A 22,002-nucleotide genomic window follows, 5' to 3' on the forward strand; every position below is an offset into this window, starting at 1 on the left:
TCATGTCCACAAAAGAGTACCACATGGACATTGCTGCCATGTTCTGCTGCCAGGTTGAGCTCTAGCTTGGGTCACAGTTGCATTGGCCTCCATGTGTCTCACAGATTGACCCCAGTGAAAATTTCATGAGGTGGTGGTATTTGAACAGGGAACTTCTTGAACAGTACTCTAAGTTCAGGGTGTCTCCTTTCATATCAATTTGAATGATTTTGTTCTTTTTTTAATTTGGATTTTTATAAAACAAAGACTCTGATAGGTGAGGTCTTACCATCATGATCCCTTTCCTATTGTTCCAATGCAATGCAAAAGGTTTCTCATTAGTGGTGCAGAACTCTAGCAATTATGGCTGTTTTCTCAATACCAGGCTTTTTTTTTTTCTGCCAGTTGAAGCTTATGTTTTACACACCAAATTGTATGTATAACATATCCTTTTGCTCTGCTTGCTTTCTCTCATCATAGATGTGAATCAGAGAAGTGAGTAAAAACCATGGCACAGCCTCAATGCTATCCTATCTTGAGATATTATCTCTCACTACAGACATGGAGCAGAGCAGTGGGTAGTAACCATGACCCAGACTCAATGTTATCCCATCTTGAGATTTTTTTTTTTTTCTGCCACATAAATCAGTCTATTGCTTTCTTTTTTTTTAATCCAGCCTCATTGAAGTTCTCAGGACATGAGCACCATTTGACCAGATTCTTTGCCATAAGACACATGACACAAGACACAATGAACTCTCTCCAGCCCTATTCCTGAAGGAGTCCTTGTTTTCCTCTGAAACCTTATGAGCTGGACCTCCACTGTCCACATTTCTGTCAACATTCTAGTCTTCCAAACTCATACCAGAGCAGCTCATATATATGCAGGCAAACATTAACACACTGGAATGGTATTTATCCATACAAAAGCATGAAAGCTTATTACTTTCAGCAATGTGGATGCAAACAAAGGACGTTGTTAAGTGAAATAAGCTAAACCTGGAAAGACAAATACAATCTATGTTCAATTATGAAGAGTAAAAGTCAATCTCATAGAACAGAATAGTGAACACTAGAGATTGAAGACAAGGTTTGGGGTAACGAAAGAAGTTAACTGTGGAACCTCTAACCCAGTTAGGCAGGAGATCTAGTTTCCCATAGCAGAGTTATCACTATTGTCTACAACAATCTATTACAGATTTAAATATAAGTAAAAGTAACAATGATCACTACAAATAGGGAAGATTAATTTTAGAGAAGAACAGTGTTTATTACTTATTTGAGCAATGCATATATGCATAAAATTATATTATTCCCCATAAATTTACACAAACACTAGTTTTAACCAAAAAGATAAATCAAAGCCATTATTTTGCCCTGAGGTTATTTCTCCTCCAGGCAGAACCAGTACCTAAGAGCCTACATATTAGAACATGTAAAACAGACTTCTGTAAAACAGCTTCACATACTTAGAGAGATGGCTTAGTGGTTAAGCGTTTGCCTGTGAACCCTAAGGACCCCAGTTCAAGGCTTGATTCCCCAAGACCCATGTTAGCAAGATGCACAAGGGGGCACACGCATCTGGAGTTCATTTATAGTGGCTGGGGGCCCTGGCGCACCCATTCTCTCTCTCTCTCTCTGTCTTTCTCTCTCTCTCTTTCCCTCTATCTCTCTGTTTGTCACAATCAAATAAATAAATAAAAATTTTTAAAAATGGCTTCACAACATAGAAACCACAAAGTCTATTTCTAAATGGTTAAGTGTACACAAAAGGCATCATTATGACAACTTCATTAATTGTTTAAATTTAGTACTCATAAAAATTTCATTGCATTTATCATGATGGCTGTGAATAAGAAGGACCCAGTTGTAAATTATATTACTGTCTCACAACCAAGGACCTAAAAATAAAATTATAATCCTTTCAAATTGTTATAATAAAGTTTTATTTAACATGGAACATGTTAAATATGGTGGATATTAATATTCTTGATACAGTATTTGAAAAACTTTCAGAAATCTTCCTGGGAAAGCTTCCAGGCAAGTGGTACAGCAGTCCCAGAATGCAGAAGAATGGGGCAGAAGAGGAAGGCAAAAGAAGTGAGGCTAGGCGCAGGAAGGAGACCCAGCATCTCAACAAAGAACAAACCAAAATCTTTGAGAAACTTTTAGACCCTCGATAGCTGAGGAATTGTTAATCTATGGATGCCTTGGCTACTTTAACAGTCTGCTGAAACCTCTATATTCCTTTCTAAAATAATATTTGTAAATCCTTAAAATAAAAAGCTGGGGACACAGACCAGTGATAAAGCACTTGATTAACCTGAATAAGGTCCTGGGCTCAATCATCAGCTACACAAGATAATAATAAAAATCCACAAAATAAAATGTACAGGATTACACAAAAACATGCAACACACACACACACACACACACACACACACACACACACACACACACACATCTCACCCCATTATACTAAAATGCAACTATCAGAATGTTATGCTTTTGCAATAAAAAGGTAGAGGAACATGTGTTCTTTATAAAATAACAATCCTGTTGCAGATTACAGTAGTGATATTTTAAGGTTTTCAAGAGTAATGTGATTTTAAAATTCTGGTTTTTATTGGTGCTAGCAACTGTTTATATCGCTGCAGTTTGTTACTCGCATTTATAATTGAAAGAACACTAACTTTCAGGAGATCAGCGCTCATAAAAATGTAGTTTCCTTTCCCACCTCAGCTCACAGGCTACAGACTTCTACCCACACAAGTTCATGGCCCTCTGATGTAAAAATCTGTTCTCTGTCTCCTTTATGAATTAAATGGCTGGGTGAAAAATAAATGTTGAAGGACTGAGATGGTTGGGCAGAAACATGCTATCTGATACTGCAGGGACCTTTGGTACTCAAAAGTACTTCCCAAATTTTTGTTTTTTCTAATACACTGCAAATATGCAGCCCCTTAGCAGAACTCATCTGGACAATGTCAACCTCTGACAAATGCACACATGTATGCATGCCCACACGTGTGCATGCGCATGTGTGCGTACATGCATGTGTGCACGTACACACACACACACACACACACATAAAATCCTTTCAATATTAGAAGACATTGTCACAGTCTGTGGAAGAAACACAAGAACAAAACATAAAAATCAATAAAGATCAATGATATGACAAAGCTCTGAAAATATATGAAGGTCTGGAAAAATTGGACATAAATATTAAATCTGAATTAACTAAATAAGGGAATCCTCCTTTTGTTCATTGAACTAGCAAAGATTAAAAATATCAACAATGTCTAGTATTTGTGTGGATGAGGTCAAATGTATGGTTGACTTCAAGCTCACATTCCTAGTGGGAGCAGGAATCAGTACCACTTTTCTGGACAGTGGTATGGCTATACATATACATTAAAGGTGTATAAAGTATACTACTATAACCCCCTTTTGCATATAGATGAAACGGTAGTGAAAATTTGGAAACAACTTGAAGTTTCAGTATAAGAAGATCATAATAAGATAATAATTAAAAATGATATCTCTATAAGCATGGAAATGGGAAATTGACCAGAAAATTTTAATTCACAAAAAGTAGAATGTAGAACATTAATTGTCATCATGATCCCACTTCTTCTGAACAATATGATATAATATAAATACAATTTATAAGTAGATTACATAAGCATGTAATATATCCACACAAAAGCACATAGCATATAATAAATGAATATTGCTTATATATAGATATATGTGCAGATAGATTATTTACAGATATATAAAAATAAAGAAATCTTAAAGGGTCAATCTGTTAATATGAATATAGAAATAAGATTTTAATTTTCAGCTGAAATAAATAAAACAAAGCAAAAACATTGACCACTCTTATGTTTTAAAAGGACATTTCATTTTATGGTATTTCTATTGAAATACATGTTCTACTATCTCTATCAGGCAAAGACTAACTTCTTTGAAAGGTGCTTTTGATTGATTAAGGTTTCTTAATTGGGCCATCCTAATTTACACATGAAATCAGTAACCTGAGATGACAGCTAAACAGGGAGCTCCTGGCCTGATATGGCCTGATGGTGGCATGAGAAACACTCCCTGGATCAGTGCACTGAGCATTAGCAGCTGGACAGCGATGCTTGGAACTGATACATCAGGCCCAGACCCAAGGGTTATCATCTCAGGGGTTCATTCTTTCATCACACAGGAGCTGAACACTACTATGGAAGAGACTTGAAGTGTGAGTCCAGTGGAGTGACCATAGCTAGCTAGGATGCTCCCTTCCTCCAGGACCTCAGCATTGAGAAGGAGTGGCCAGCACTGGATGCAGGTCAGAGATCCTGCTGATCTTCAAGGTGAAGGAACTTCAGAGTTGGGCCACAGGTAAGAAGTAGGCTTCTCCAGCAACAGAAGGGTAGGAAAAAGCATTCATTTCTATGGAAATGTACACTTAAAAGTAAGAAGGCTCATGGTGAATGCTTCCTGGTACCAGAACCAGCAGAGAGAATGGCTGGCTCAAGGTTGGGGGTGTAAAGAGGAGAGGGCGTGGTCAGGTCAGCTTCAAGGTGCCAGCACAAGGAACCCAACCAAGAGCAGCTTATGGGAGAAAAGGGTTTATTTTAGCTTACAGACTCGAGGGGAAGCTCCATGATGGCAAGGGAAAACAACAGAATGATCAGATGGTGGGCATCACCTCCTGGCCAACATGAGGTGGACAATATCAGCAGGAGAGTGTACCAAACACTGGCAAGGGGAAGTAGGCTACAACAACCATAAGCCCACCCGCCAATAATACAACTCCTCCAGGAGGCTTCAATTGCCAAATTGCCATCAGCTGGGAACCTAGCATTCAGAACACTTCAGTTTATGGGTACAACTGAATCAAACCACCTCATTTAGCCCCTGGACCTCATGAACTGATAAGCATACATGATGTTAAATGCAATGCAATCAGTTCAACTTTAAAAGTCCCTATAGTTGGGCTGGATAGATGGTTTAGCAGTTAAGCACTTGCCTGTGAAGCCTAAGAACCCCAGTTCGAGTCTGGATTACCCAGGACCCACGTTAGCCAGATGCACAAGGGGTCACATGTGTCTGGAATTTGTTTTCAGTAGCTGGAGGCCCTGGTGCACTCTCTCTCTCTCTTTCTCTGCCTCTTTATCTCTCTGTCTGTCACTCTCAAATAAACAAATAAAAAATAAACAAAACAACTATTTTAAAAAATCCCCATAGTTTTTATCAGTCCCAGTGACGTTCAAACATCCATCCTCATGGTCCAAAGTCTTTTAACTGAGCTGTAATACAAAAACAAACAAACAAACAAACAAAACCCATAATGGCACAGAATAAACACTCACACTGCAAAAGATGGTATTGAGTATAGCAAGGAAATATATATTCAAACCATACAAGATTTAAAACAAACAGGGTAAACATCAAACTCTGTATCTCCAAGTCCAATAATTCTAACCAGTAATGAGTCTCTTATGTTCCAATTCTGCCTCTCCAGCTAGGCTACGCACAGTTCCAGAAAACTTCATCCAGTGCTGGAAAATCTCCTTGGTAGTCATCCCATAAGACTGGCATCTCTATGGGTCGCCACTGCAAACCACGGCTCATCCTCATGGCTCCATCAGGTCTCCACACAGGTAATCCAACAGGCCAGCTTCACACTGCCTGTGGTTATTTCCAAAAAGCAAGACCACATTGCAAATGTAATGACCCTCTCTTTCCTGCATTTATTATACTCCATTGTACCAGGTGGGCTGCCAACTTGTTGAGCCAGGGGGAAAATAAATCTGACTTTGAAGAATGGGACATTCCTTCAGCATTAAGGCCCCTTACTTTGAAATAGTCCACATTCTTCCATTGTCACAGTGCAGGTCACCTGAACCAACCTCAATGGTCATAATCTTTCAAACAGTTGGAGATGAATGGACAGATTGGCCCAAAGATTTTATTTCTTTTTTTTTTTTTTCTGTGCCATATCCTTCTTCTCATACCAGTCCATTTCTATGCAATGCAACCTTGTATAACTTCTTGGGACCCAGACAGTCAGAATGCAGCAAGCATCTAACAAAAATTGCTTCTAAACTACTTCTTTCTCACTCTCATAAGCCAAACTTCACTGTCTGTAGTTCTTACTGAATGCAGGTCTTTCAACTCTGGCCAGAATAAACCATCAAGATATATTTACACCATTGCAATGCATCTCTTAGGCCAAGGTTTCAAATCCTTCCACATTTCTCTCTCAAATAAGCTCCAAAAAGCCAAAAGCTACACAGGTTTCTACCATCAATAGCCCCACTTTTCAGTACCAATTTTACTGTGGAGGTCAGTTTTGAATTGCTAGTACAAAAAAACCAACCAAGGGCAGCTTGTGGGAGGAAAGGATCTATTTTGGCTTATAGACTTGAAGAGAAGCTCCCTGATGACAGGGCAGAAGGATGACATGAGCAGAGGGTGGACATCACCTCCCTGCCAACACCAAGTGGACAATAGCAACAAAAGAGTATGCCAAACACTGGCAAGGCGAAGCTGGCTATAACATTCCTAAGCCCACCATCAACAATAAGCTGCCTCCTGGAGGATCCACTCCCCAAATTGTCAACAGCTCAGAACCTAGCATTCTGAACACGTAACTTTTGGGGGCACACCTGAATCAAACCACCACAGAGATGCAGGCCAAGGCATAACCTATTAGGAGATTCCCAGCTAGGCCAGCTTCCTTTCATTGATTCTCTAAGCATTATGAATACCCTGACCTTCAAAATTCCAAGTGAGGTAAGCAAAATGGGACTGGATGTCTCACCGAAGCCACACACAGAGCCACATCCCTCTCCCTCTTCCAGCCCTTCACTTCAAACCGTCACCTGGCTATGCTCACCTATAACTCAACAGTCTTCCTCCCACTGATCAATTAAGCAACAGCCCTCCTTACTCCTGATTCAGGTTCATATCATCACAGAGGCCATGAAACTGTGTGCACCACATTTGCCTGGGCATGAAAGGAGAGTGAAAACCCTCAGATCTGTGTCCTTGGTGTCTTACAATTTCAATATAATGTTAAAAAAAAAATAAGTAAGGCAAGTCCTGGTGTGACAACCTTCAGTAGAGCCATGACTGCTTCTCTATTAAGAAATTGAAAAATGTACCATCAAACATATATCAGCTGGCTTCATGTTACCATAAGGAAACTCATGGCATCATTAATTCATAATTAGAAAGGATTTCAGCTCATGGATTTGATGGTTCTAGTCCACAATGTACCCACCACTGTGGGTTTTGAGTGCTGTCCCTGATGATGTTGGCAAACACACATGGAGAAGCAAGCCCACTCACCTCATCAGCCATGGGAAGGATGGTTTCAGGACCCTTAACTCCATCAAGGGCATACCCTAATAACCACAGGATCTCCTATTAGCCCCCACCTCCTACAGGAAGTACCAAGCATGGACCTCTGGGGAGCATTCAAGACAAAGACTACAACCATGTGTACTGATAAGGACACCATCAAAATGTCCAGGCAGGTGAAAAGACAGACTTAGAAGAGGGTCAGGAACAGAGACTTCATCCATGCATTTCAGAGGCTTGACCTCATTCCAAGACACCAGGATGGGAGGGACATGTGAGTGGAGCTGTGTCAGGCAGGCAAGAATCACAGACGTAGCTATGTCAGGTGAGCAGGTTAAATAGAACTCAATAGTTTGGGGCCTGAGGTGTGGAAGAAGTTTGGTGTTATTAATCAACTCAAAAAAGGAAACAAAAGCAAGAAAACAGGGTTGGAAGGAGAAAAGGATTAATTCCACTGAGGTATGAATTTTCTATATGGAAAACACATGTTATCTACAATTCTGTGGCAAGGAGGCTCTCTTCCCTCTAAATATTGAAAAAAAAAAAAAAAGCAAACTGCATGATGGACAGCCCAATCATTCATGTGAAAAACCAACAAAAAATATTCCTTCTAGTTCACAGCTGTAATCCCAATAGGTAGGAGGCAGAGGAAGAAGGATGATGAGTTCAAGGCCAGCCTTAGATACATAGCAAGACTCCATCTCAAAAATAAGAATGCTGGTGACAGAAAGCTGAAAGAAGCCATTCTACATGTAGTTCAATGGGAGAAAGAGATACCACCAGTGAAGATACTCAACAGTGGACACTGAAAGCCTTATAATTGGCCAGCCAGCCCAAATGAGCCAATGGGTGCAATAATGGCACGTCTGTCATGGTGGAAACCAACTGCCCTCCAATTGGACTGGAGGCCCACTACATGGGGGGAAACACATTCCTGATACTGAAAACTTAAAAAAGGGGTAGTCATGAGCCCTAGGGGTGTAACATCTGCTGATGTCTGGAAAAATGTATATACTATGCTTATCAAACTGCCCAGTAAGCACTTCTCTTAATATTTATACCCTTATATTAATGCTACTCTCACTTTGGGTAGAGGATCTTCTCTTGTCAGATGGCAGTGACTTTGGGATGACTTAGAAGGTGTCATAGTGCTGGGAAGAAGTGACTGGAGTAATGAGTAACATCTCAATCAAACCTTCCAAGGCTCAGGGTCCAATGAGGAAGAGGTGGTGAAAAGAATGTAAGAGCCAAAGGAAGGGTAGGACTCCATACAATGTGCTCCCTCCAGACATAAAATTGCCTGGATATCCTTGACCTCATAATGCCTGACACTACATACACAAGACCATCATAAGAGGAGAAAAAGACCATGACATCAAAATAAAAGAGAGAGTGATTGAGATTTGGAGGGGATATGATGGAGAATGGAATTTCAAAGGGGAAAGTGGGGGGGAGGTAGGGAGGGTACTACCATGAGATACTTTTTATAATCATGGAAAATGTTAATAAAAATTGAGAAAAAAAATGTGTGCCACCAAAAAAAAAAAAAAAAAAAGAAAAAGAAAAAGAAATAGTGCAGATTCCATACTCAGAATACTTTTTGGTAGAGAGATTTCTTTGTGCTTGAGACTTAGTTGTCCACACAAAAGGCTTTTCTGTCGTTGGCATGTTAGAATAGAATGAGTTCTTAAAGTTATTTCCCAAGCCAAGATTTTAGAGGCGAGATGAAGAGGGCATGGCAGTTAAGCACAGTGGGTCTGGGAGAGAAGACAGAGCAGGAGGAGACCACAGACATGATACTCCTCCCCACAGAATCGCATTCAGAACCACAGCCCCCAGGCTACATTCCCCTCTGTGGTAGTGTGGTTCGGGTGTTCCTCATAAACTTAATGTTCCGAATGCCAGGTCCCTGGCTAGTAGAAATTTGGCAACTGAAGCCTCCTGGAGAGGTGGTGTATTGTTGGGGGTGGGCTTATGGGTGATATAGGCAACTTCCTCTAGCCAGTGTTTGGCCCACTTTCCTGCTGCTGTTATGCACCTGATGTTAGCCAGGAGGTGATGTCCACCCTCTGTTTATGTCATAGTTCATGATTTTCCCCTGCCATCATGGAGCTTCCCCCTTGATTCTGTAAGTCAAAAAACAAACAACAACAACAACAAAAAAAAAAATCCCTTTCCTCCCACAAGCTGCTCTGGGTCAGGTTCTTTGTGCCAGTAACATGAAGGTGAGAGCAACAATCCCTCCTTCCCCATTATTTCCTGACAGAGGATGTGTTTACCTTATTCCAGTGTCTATGGTCATAAAATCCAATGCCAGAAATTGAGGAGAAAAACAAGGAACATTTGGTAATTTATATTGCTGGTCACTCAACATATCTCATGGGTAAATAAACACGGGCTGTTCAATCTATTTTATTAAACATGAAAATAGTAAAGCGAACCAAATTTTTTCTTTATAGCTGATTTTATCCTCTAACATTAATATGATGAGAATTAGCCAAGTGTCCCTTAGAAAAACAATTTATCTGTGGTTCTTTTACATCTTCTTCTCATAAATCCATCTCCCTTCTGTCACCTCGCCTTTTTCCTAGTGACTGACCTCTTTCCACTTTGCAGTCTCTCCTTAAGAACTGTTACCCACACAGATCACACAAAAATTTACATCTGACATCCAAACTGATCCTCTGAGCCACATACAGAACTTCCCCACCTTCAACCATCACCTCTTTTCATTATTCCTCACTCAGGATAATGAGGTTAAATGACTTTAAACAAACCAAACTGGGTGCTCTCCTCTAGCTTCTTTTCAGTACATGGCTCCTACATCTAATGTATACAATAAACTCATTCACAACTCAATGCTTTAAAACAGTCTCTTCTTATCTAGTTCACAGTTAGGTAGATGGTCAGTTCAGACAGGGCTCAGCTGAGTGGTTTTCTTGGTTTGAACCCAGGTCAGATGTTATTAAAATTTGAATGTAGGGTCCTTCATAGCTCTTGTGCTGAATACTTGGTCCCTAATTGGTGGTGCTGTTTTAGGAATTGGAGAGCCTTTATGAGGAAGGGCCTTGCTGCAGGAAGTAAGTCACAAAGGGCAGATCTTGAAGAACTTGACAGCAAGGCCCCATTTGCAACCCATTCTCTCCAATTCAAGCTCTTCCCACCTCTTCTTTTCCCCAAATATCCACTTCTTCTCCACAAGTCCATATCCTTGTCACGTCTACATCAAGCACTAGAATAAGTTGATCACCTCTTCTTCTAGGACCCCTCCAATCTTGACTCTACACTACAACAAATATTCAAATCTGAACATTTCAGTCCACCAATATAGACATCTCTTAATGTTTTCTTATTGCATTTGAGGACAAAAATCTTAAAATAAATGTAAACAGGGTCAAAGATCATACAGATCATGTCCTGTCACACCTATTCTTTCAGTTTCATTATCAATGCTGTTTACTGGCTGGAGAGATGGCTTAGCACTTAAGGCACTTCTCTATGAAGTCTAAGAATGCATGTTCAAATCTCCAGGTCCCATGTAGCATAATACACAGTAATGCAAGCATGCAATGTCACACATGCACACAAAAGGGCACATGTGTCTGAAGTTCATTCACAGTGGCATAAAGGCCCTGGCATGCCAATTCTAGCCCTCTCTCCCTCTGCCTCTCTGCCTTTCTCCCTCCCTCCCTCTCTCTCTCTCTCTCTCTCTCTCTTTCTCTCTCTCTCTCTCAATTGTGAAAAAAATATAAAAATGCCATTTACATCCAGGTTTTGGTGGTAAAATATACTGAAATCATCAGATGGTCTGTCCCTTATTCATGAATATTTCTAGTCTTTACCACTACTATATCCTGATATATCAGCCATATTTGCTTCCTTTGTTTTCCTTACCAAATTTTAATAATGTTATTGTCTCTGCCTGGAATGTTCTTACTTTATTACTCTGCCCAGTTTATGCCTAGACACCTTTCAAATGCAAGCCAGGAAGCATTGCTCAAGAAAACTGCCCCTCAGATCCCAGACCAAATGCCTCTCCCTGTTAGCTTACTGATTCCCATAGTCCTTAACAGAGCCGTCTGTCACCCTGTGTCCAGAACAGAAATTAAACTCATGGGTCATATGGATGGATAAGTACTGTATCAGGAGCTATGGCTTAGGATATGGTTCAAGGTAGGGAGCTTGTCTACATGTGAAAAATCCTGAATTTGATCTCCAGTACAAGGAAGAAGGAAAGGAAAGGACAGGGGAAAGAAAAGCAGGGGAAGATAAGAGGTAGGAGGAGAAAAAGTAAGAAGTAAAGGAAAGAAAAACTTCACAGTATAAACAATCTATGATCCTTTGTATTTATGGACTACAGTATTAATTTCCAAAGCATAGATAGATAGATGATAGATAAATAGATAGATAGATAGATAGATAGATAGATAGATAGATAGATAGATAGATAATGTTTTTAAAACTGGTTAGGAACAAATATTGATATAGACCAGAGGAAGACAATCTAGGAAAGTTAATGATTTGCCCAAGACCTGTTATCCTTTCTAGAAGTCCAAACAAGATGAATAATATCCTTGCCAGACTCAAGTATTTTTGGTGGTAATTTGTCAGTTCTCCCTTGATAGAACACTATAGTTTTCCTTCTGGCCTCTCCTTTTTGCTATTTCTTTTCTTTTCCCATAATTAGCTATAAATTAAAAGGCTAATGTTCAGAAAAGACTGACAAAATGCACACACACACACACACACACACAAAACAAACAGAAAAGTGCCACAGCCATGTGACAGAAGTACAAGAAGAGACATTAATGATCCTTATTTCTAAGTGTCCAAGACATGTCAAGGCATAATGTCTTCTTGAATTTTTCCATCCCCACTTAGGTAATAGAAGAAATGGATAATGAGACATCAACAATTCTAGGATGTGACATCATGAGCATTCATGTCCCGGGTTGCTAATGCCAACCAGTGACCTTCTAGGATTACACATGGCTGAAATGTGAAGAAGAAATTTAATAAGAAAAGGTCAACCATCAGTCAATCTACCAATGAAGCAAGACTTTTTTTTTTCCTTTTACAATAAAATAGCAAAATAATTTAAAAACTAACCCTGTATCTTGTGGTACTTATTCAGTGCTTATTACCACAGCCATAATGACTATTTAAATGATATGGAGGATAATGTTTGCTGAGCTCTTGAGTAGCTGAAGTCATAGACCTTCCTTTAGAGGCCAGCTGTAAAACCAAGTTAATAACTGAAGGAAAATGCATTTTTCCAAAATGAATTCACAATAAAATTAATCTCCTCTTCCAGGCAACTTTTAAAGTATGCTTGGCAATAAGACAAAGCTAATAGACTAATTAAATACAATTACAAGCTTATGTTTTTTTTTCTATACAGTGCCACAGATCAAAAGGAACAGTTTCTGTTGCAAGCAGGTAATGGCCCTGCACCATATTCACTCACAGAGGCTTCCACGGAGCTTCCACGGAGCCGCAAGAATGACACGCTTAAACAGTCGCATTTTTAGTACCTATTAAAGTCACTGTGCCAGGACTGAATCATGCTGCCCATAAACGGAGGGGAGAAGAATATAACCAACTGCTCACTGCACACGGCTGAGGGCCAACGGCACTGTCATCTGGAGTGGTCTAAATATCTCAGCCCTCTTCTGGCCAGACTTAAATATTGGGGCTGGATAATAGCCAAGTAATGACAAGATATGCACATTCCTCAGAGCAAAGCTCCACCTACAAACACCAGCGCCGTGTTCTCCATTCTATGACCCTATGCCCGCCACCAGCTCAGCGTAGGCCTGTACACAGTTGGAGCCTTGGAGCCACAGCCAGGAAAAACATTCTACAGGTTTCCTCATGCTACCTCCATGGAAATGGCTATGGCAGGAAGAAACGAACGCTTCCTCTTAAAGCCAAGGAAGTCAGTCGTTGATTCTTAAAGCCAAAAGCTGCTATGGGATGTTGGCAACATAAAGAAGCATGAGGATTAGATGACCTCAGTTTTGATCGAATCTCTGCTTCTGCTACTTCCTGGCCTCCCCTCCGTCTCGTTTGTGAAGCTGGCTCAGTTACACAATGTCTCACATGCATAGCTTCTGCTGGCATCTGTGATTCAGAACAAACACGTGATTTAAGTTCAGAAAGATGTTTAAAGACAAATTAGTGGGCTCAGCACATTACCTCTGTTCCTCAGATGCATTCCTGGGGTTTGTCAGAAGACATTCATCATTGTCTCCGCACTACCCACACCAAACCCAGGTCTCATCAGTTATAAATGCACCCTGTATCCTAATGTCATCATCCTTGGCTGACTTTAAGACAGGGGAAATATATACATAAAACTAGAAGAATACATCAACATAAACAGCGCCAAAAAGTCATAAGCCAGAACACAGTATAGGAAACAGCCTTCTTTGCTCTGTGAGAATCATTCTGCGCATGAGGAATGCCCAAAGGTTACTAAGGAGAATCAGAATGGTCACATGGTGTCACCTAAGAGAAGACAGTGAGCATGATTTATGACATAGTTTCATGAGGGCGAAGACTCTCTGTGCTATGTAGGACAAAGGAAGTCAGGCAGGAAAAGAAAATCCTCTCAGAGCCCTTCCCGTAGCAAGAGAGAAAGATAAGCAAGCCCAGGTACATAGGAAAGAAATGTGATAAAAACTGGATGATGCATATTTTCAGAAAAGCACTGGGACTAGAGAGAGAATGAACATACTTTTTGCGGGATTCTAGAATGTGAACAAAAGAAATATATCAGGGACAACAATTCAGGCAGGAAGGCCATGGCTGAGATCCAGGAAGCAGAGTGAAGACCATGGGAAAGAACCTAGGTACAAATGCAAGTGAGCCATCAGGCTCGGTCTAGAGATTCTGGAGCTGAGAAGCCCAGCACGTGCAACTGTCATTTCAGAACTGCAGTGAGAGAATCGTAACAACTAAACAAAAGCAATTAAAAAAATGTTTATTACTTGCAAGCATAGAGAGAGAAAAAAAACAAGTATGGGCTCACCCGGGCCTCTTGCCACTATCCACAAACTCCAGATGAATATGCCACTTTGTGCATCTGGGTCTACATGGGTACTGGGGAATAGAAACTGGCTGGGCAGGCTTTGCAAACACATACCTTTAAGTTGAGCCATCTCCCTAACCCCCAAAGCAACTTTGCAGTCCACTGTCACTAGAATCCTTTTATTCAAAATAACCTAAACAAAATTATGTTTTGATTTGTTTTCACTGATGCCTATCACACAAGAGGCAAAGACACATGCTAAGGACTGACCTGAATAACTTGACACCATCCACCAGGGTAATACACCCACCCCCAACCAAGCAGGACCCATTAGAAAAGGATTTCTTGGTTGATGCTGTGGATCTGGGAAGACACAGACTTCTGGGTTTTTTTTGCAGACCATGCCTCACACCAGGGCTCCAGTTTGTGAAAGAAGAGAGCACAAGGAACCAGATGACAAGTGACTACTGTAGAGATAGCTTGTACTACCAAACAGCCCACTCAAGTTCCCCTCCTTAAGGACCCCAACAAATGACATAGCAAAATTCTTTCAGAAACTGTGTCCAGAGCCCACATGTTTTCCTAACAAACTCAATGTCAAACAATATTCTTTTGTTTAAAATACAAAAGCAGTTTGTTGGGTATATAACTAAAATCTGTGTCCAAAAGATATTGCTCTGTAAGGCTTCCTATACAAATAAAAATTTTAAATTAAATTATGACTGTTTTCAAGAAGAAAACAACAACATGGCAATATAATGTTGACAATATCAACAATATACAGGGACCCACTCTGGAGAAAGAACTAAGAATGCAAGGATGAATGAAGGGACTTTCTCTTTCACAGGTCTGCCACTGAGCTCCCTGGGCCCAGCCATGGCTACCTTTAAAACATAGGAAGGGCTGGAGAGATGGATTAAAGGTTAAGGCACTTGCCTATGAAGCCTAAGGATGTAGTTTCAAATCTGCAGTGCCCACATAAAGTCAGATGCACAAGGTGGTGCATGTGTCTGAAGTTCATGTGCGGTGGCTGAGGTCCTAGAGCATCCATTCTCCCTCTCCCTCTCCTTCTCGCTCTCCCTCTTCTTTCCTCTTCTCTCTCTTTCTCTCTCTCCTTGCACTGTTTCCTTCAAATAAATAAAATGTTTTTTAAAACCATAGGAAGAACAGCATGGGCCCTCCTCTAAGAGAGCAAGGGATGAGTTCCAAGGTCAAACCCAAGCTGGGCCAATTCTTTCAATAACCTTAGTGCTCCTACTGGAAGCATATATCAAACCACTGTCCCCTTCTGTATCCTTCTCAGGAAATTTCCAGACCCTTTTCTCCTGGCCTCATGTGAGACACCAGCTGGTTGCACTAAGTCCTCATCCTCCACATTCCTCAGGTCTTTCTCCTGTTCTCTTGTAGCCATGGCCTTTAATATCAAAGTCACTGTGGCTGCATGATAGCTTAGCATTCTTCTGGCTGTGCAAATTATTTTTATTTAGAGGCCAAAAATTGTCTTTTTAAAAATTTTTATTTAGTTATTTATTTAAGAGAAGGAAAGAGGGAAAGAGGCAGACAGAGACAGAGACAGAGAGAGAAGCATGCACCACCTTGGATATCTGGCTTCTGTGGGTTCTGGGGAATCAAATGGAGGTCCTTTGGCTTTGCAGGCAAATGCCTTAACCACTAAGCCATTTCTCCATGGCTGTGCAAATTCTTAGCCCAGAACACATTCAGGAGCCTTGTTCTCATTCAGCCATTTGTCCAATTAATCAAATCTTACCTACTTAATTATACCCCATTCTCCTCAACTTTTACTGCTGCCTTCACTCTTACCCAGGAGCACACTTGTCACAGTGGCCACTGTGAGGCCAACACTTGGGAGCTAAGAGTGACTCTTCTTTCCACCCATCCCTCCTCTGAATCTCACACCATTGCCTGTTTCTATGTCAAACCCTAACTGCACAGGCTTTTTTCCCTTCCCCCACAGACATACCATCCCCCCCCTTCCATCCATAGCCTGACATAGGTTGTTCCCTCTTCCTGGAATCCTATTCCCCATCTCACCTATCTAGTTAGTAAATTCTCAGCCACATTCTGAACACAGCTTAAGTATCTCTTGTTCAGAAACACTTTCCTGACCCTAGAGACTGATGGATTTCCTGCACTTATACAGTTGCAAATTATTCATTTCCCAAAGTACCTCCACAAATTCTATAAACAGAAACTATTCTATTCACCATTAAATTCTCAGCAATCAACACAGTACCTAACTTGGTTTATCATCAGCTCATATTTCTTAAATGAAAAGAATAAAAGTGTAAAGGATACATAGTCATGGAGACTTTAAATTCTAAAGCCAAGTTATACCGAGTTTGAATCTTGGCTGAATTAATTCATGGGGCTACGTTTGTGATCTCATATCACTAATTTTCACTCTGTCTTTTCGAACAACGGCAATAAAGATTCATCCTTGGGCAGTATTTGAGAAGGTTGGATGAAGTACCTACCAAGTGTTTAGGTCTGATGCAAAAGGCTTAATTAGCAAGCCAGTAAGACAATGTTCACAATGATATAACAAGAGGTATAATGAGGTTACAGAGAAGGGGATGGGTAGTGAGTAGCCTCAAGCTTTTCTAGTTATCAAAGACCTCTGACCATGTGTCTACTGGTTTAAAAATTACTTTCATGGCTGTATTTATGAGGGATACTTCTTTCCTCTGCCTCATGTCAGATTCTAGACAGATATAGTAACTATATCATATATACTAGTGTCAAAACCAGAATCCCAAGCCAGAGATTAAGTCTCGGGCTTGGATAAAATCACAGCTGCACCAGGAGAGCATGTTTTTTGCACCAGCCAGGAACTCACTACATGTATTTTATTCTGTTTATATCCAGGCGCTGCTTAAGGGTGGGGATACATTTTGAGAATTATACTCTTAGGCTGTTTGGTCACTGTGTACACATCACAGCCATAGCCTACACTTACACAAGCTCATCTAGCTGTGACACCACCAGCCAATACAATGTTGTGGAGCCATCATGGGATAGTAAGTCTGTCTTGACCAGAATGGTATTAAGACAGCACTGCTCCACTATTTATTTATATCTGTGTCACCAAAGGGTCTAATTCTGCCTTGGGGTGGAGTTTGGAGGGTTGATTTATACTGACAACAAAGACTGATCCAAACCTGGGCTAGCCTGACAGTCTCAACAAACACTTCAGAAGTGATGGTAGCCGTCGGTTGTTTTCACTGTGTAGACATCCTAAGAAACCCCATCTTCCTCATTGCCAGTGTTTCAAGCTTCAGCTTCTTGTAAGATTACCTGTTCATAAACAGTAAGCAGAGAAAACCAAAGCAGAAGAGCGATAATATGGAGCTAGTCTGGGGGTTAGAAATAGCATTAGCCAACTTCCCATCACCCTGACAAAATACCTGAGAGAAACTGCCTTAAAGGTAGACAGGTCACTTTGGTTCACAATTTCAGGCCAAGGTCATCAGGTTCCATTGTTCTGGGCTGAGACAAGGCAGAATGTCATGGGGCAGAGAGTATGGGTAAAAAATCTGTTACCCTGTTGGGGGTGGGGATCAAGGATAATTTATATTCGTCAAAGGCATGTCTCCCAGTAATGTTCTTCTGCCCCCTTCCTAATGCTGTATTCAGTGATGAACTCAACAATGGATTATTGTCTTGGTGGGGTCAGAGCACTCATGACTGCCTGCCTCTCTGAACACTGCTGCCTGTAGCACTAAGCCTTCAACACAGGAGACACAGGAGGCAGTTCAAATCCAAACCACAAGAGAAGGTGCTTCTAACTAGGTAGGCCCTTCAAGCTTCAGGCCAGTAACAAGGTAGACTCCTGCAAAGGGACGGCAGACAGCTTAGCAATCTGCAATGACTGCAGGGATTGTCCTTGTGAGTGGGGAGACACACACCTGAAGTAGTGACAGCCCCCACTTCCCAACCCTGAATGCTCCACTGCAGACAGGTATGGCAAGCATGCTCTGTAGAAGAGCCAGAGAATACAAATTTTATGCTTTTCAGACATAATGGTCACTGTCCCAACTACTCAATTCTGGAACCACAATGTGAAAGCATCAACAGGCATTATATAAAGGAATGTGTGTGGCCATGTTCCCATAACACTATTTATGGTTGTTAAAATTTGAATTTCATCTAATTTTATGTGCCGCTATTATTATTCTCCTTTTGGGTTTTTCAAACATTTAAAATTGTAAAACTCATCCTCAGCTTGCAGACTTTGCAAAAATAAGAAATCACTGAAGCCGGCCAGTGGTAGATTTCAGTCTCCTGACTGAAGACAGCAGGGCACACAGAGAAGTGCAGATTCCTGCTGATTGATTCTTTAATTACTCTTCAGGGTGTTCAGATGAGATGCAAGCCTGCCCCTACCTGACCTATGGAAGGAACAAATGATACTGAAGAGGCAAAGAGACAAAGAGAATGGCACCATCCCTTGTTTGCCACTGCTTACCCACTGAGACCACCACCAGTTCCCTTCTCTATGTGGGGGTGGGGGATGCGACTCCTGCATGTTTCAAGTTATTCTCATGTCCCTGGAATAAAGCACCCTCTACAAAATAAAATATGCTTGTGTTTCTTAGAAAACATGAAGAAAAGCCAGAGATCTGTGCGTCATTCTGCCACTAGGCTTGTGAACAACAGAACCCCAAGAAACAGTGGGTGCCAGCAATGCAAATGATGTGGATATCTCTGTGAAGACAATCTGGTAGCATTTGTCAAAGTTACAAATGCATGTTTTGACCCAGCTATTCCACATCTAGGAAGTTTCATTCATATGTATATATGCATGTACATTTATATATACCTAGAAAAGAGGAGCATATGCATGTATTGAGCATGGCATCCTGTGTAATAGCAAGTAAAGTGAAAAACCCAAATATCTATCAGTGGGCAATTACACAAATTATGGGATAATCCTACAATGGAATATTATACATCTAATAATGTATGTATATATGCATGAAAACACACAGTTTATTCCCATTATTTGTGATGTTATGTTCTATGAGCACTGAATTAGCAAACACTGAATCATCAGTCCTAGAGGAAAGACAAGAGTTTAAACTCCCTTTAAACTCTTGTCACAACATTTTTATCAACCAATCAATGTAAACCATTTTAATGCATGTTTCTGTTTAAAAACTCATTATTTAACATAGCACATAGGTTCGTTAAAATTTAGCTCATAGCTAATGGCGCTATGATGCATGCTTCTTCGAGACATGTGCCTTTTTTCCTAAGGCAGATCACCACCTTCCTGTACTTGAAATACCAGATAGTATTTCAGCTCTGTACTTAGGGGTCATTTTAAATAAGAGAGTAACAAATAAAATGCACAAATTGAAACCATGATATTATATGAATATAGGAGAGGAAACTATTTATGGTATAGTCTGAAACTGAATAAGAAAGCATCACTTGTTAGACCCCATGTGGGAACATGTATGGCCCATAACTCAGATTTTACAGAGGCGTTAGACCAAGGCCAACGCCAACTGGTGCCACTGACTTGGGCCTGAGATGAGGTAAAATTTCACAGCGCCAAAAGTAAGTGGGACAGGAAATGCTTCTTACCTCACAGAAGCAAGGAACCCAAAGCAGATGGAGAAAGGGGCTTATTAGGATGTGTCCTCCCAGAACATTCCCAGTTGACCTGTTTCCTCCATTTAAGCACTACCTCCTGAAGTTTCCACAACCTTAAAATAATGCCATTAAATTTTAAATTCATTAATGCACTAATCCACTGAAGAGGTCACAACCCATGAGCCATCACTCTCCAGAAATCTATCAGCTGGTAAGACATGGGGGTCATCTTAGATCCACACCATAAATGCAAACAAATTTGCAAAAAATGGAATTCATAAATAAAGATGATGATCCTCTCCACACACACGAGTCTTTACCCCATATGGAGTGATCTTGATAATATGCAACATTAGATGAATAAATCAAAAGTAGAACAGTGTACGCACACTATGATTTATGTAAAACACGGGAAAATAATTTATCTGTTTTTATATGCGTAAATTATTTCCAGATGGATAATTCATTACCTATGAATAACTGATGGACTTGACAGAGAAGGAGGCTGTTTCCATACTTCCTTTCCATTCTGATCATGTAATCAGTCCTTCCATAGCAAGATGGCAGACCACACTGGTAGTAAGGAAAGTTAATGGTCTCCAAGGAATATAATATGTAATGTTTTCCTTTAATTCTGTGATGTTTTTCAAGTGTATATTAGCAATACATGTTATTTAGAAATATGTTATTTAGAAACATGAAAAAATCCCTTGTGTTAAAGTGTTATGGATATGCGGTATGGCAGTTATAAGATTCTAGTTATAGCCTCTCGGCCAAGTCTTCCCTGAATATTTTCAGTCAACCAGCAATAGATTATCTAAAATTAGGTATGGAATATTATTTTGCATCTGTGTGAATATGACAAAAAATATACTCATTAAAATGTTGATCATATAAAATGTTGATCATGAGAAGAAGAAACACAGAATACCTTGGGATATCAAGAAGTAAATAAAGAAAAAAAACATTTGAGAATAAATAAAATCTGGGCATTTAAGAGTTGTAGGATGAAGGTCTTGCTTTGGCAGCACATATACAAAACAAACAAACAAAAAAAAAAACTTGTAGGGTGAGAATGGTCCTAATGTAAGTTTATGAGAAGGAGAAAAACACATCCAGGCTTGGTGACACATTTTGTAATCCCAGCTCATGGAAGGATGATGTCAGAGGAAGGACCACAAGTTCAAGGCTAGCTTGGACTATATAGCTGAGACTATGAGACAGGTGAGAGTGAGAGGGAGAGTAAGAGAGAGGGGGAAAGAAGGAGTGGAGAGGACAAGACAGGACAGTATCAATGCTACGGAGGGATCATGAACATGGGTCAGAGAACACTAAGAAAGATAGCTGACATCTCCTCAAGGGAGTGAGAAGATGAGGACTACATTCCAAACATTGAAACTATATTAAATTGGCCTTTGGTGACAATAAAAAGCCAGTCCACAGTCTAGGTTATTATGGGTAGATTGTTTGTGTCCCTTCAAAATCCATAAACTGAAGCCCTAATCGCCAGTATGGTGTTATTTGGAGGCAGGGTCATTGTGAGGAATTTAGCCAAGGATACAGACATCCTGAGTGGGGTTCAAGTTCCCACTATGTGAAGCACAATGATGATGACCCCCACGTCCAGGTCATGTGAGGCTTCTGCAAAGAAGGGGCCCATGTGAAAACCCATTAGAATGCCCTCACCTCACCAGGTGTGGGAATGACTATGAGAAATAGATTTCTATTGTTTATGCCCCCAGGCTAATCCAGTTTTCTTCTTCAATCCAAGCTGACTGAGGAAGGTCACCAGTGTTTGGCCTGTCCCATCCATATGACAACGTTGAGCGGTATCTGATCCCTTTGCTCACAGTAAACAGAAATAACAAATACTACTACCGATGATCTTTTCCCATAACTCATGAACTAAAAGGGAAAATTTTTTCCTGTTTAGTGCTTTGGCCAGAGCATCTGATCCTTCCATTAACCCATACCTAGTGTTTTCTAGCCTTGTTGAATTTGTCCTA

At 40.5% G+C, this 22,002-nt stretch overlaps 1 protein-coding gene across 5 annotated transcripts in view; it reads right to left on the minus strand.

Annotated features, from left to right (window-relative positions):
- Positions 1-22,002, minus strand: part of Zmat4 (zinc finger matrin-type 4) — a 430,717-nt gene that overhangs the window by 240,490 nt on the left and 168,225 nt on the right. Inside the window, exon 1 of one of the 5 annotated variants that reach the window (XM_045131373.1) lies at positions 17,557-17,571. The exons of 3 other annotated variants lie outside the window; for them this stretch is intronic. The gene's annotated coding sequence lies outside the window, so the exon portion shown is untranslated. Of the gene's footprint in view, positions 1-12,811; positions 12,830-17,556; positions 17,572-22,002 lie in introns of those variants that run through there. One more of the 5 variants, XM_045131374.1, reaches the window with a different exon arrangement.

The sequence above is a fragment of the Jaculus jaculus genome, chromosome 12 (genome assembly GCF_020740685.1).
Source record: "Jaculus jaculus isolate mJacJac1 chromosome 12, mJacJac1.mat.Y.cur, whole genome shotgun sequence".
NCBI classification, from domain to species: Eukaryota; Metazoa; Chordata; class Mammalia; order Rodentia; family Dipodidae; genus Jaculus; species Jaculus jaculus.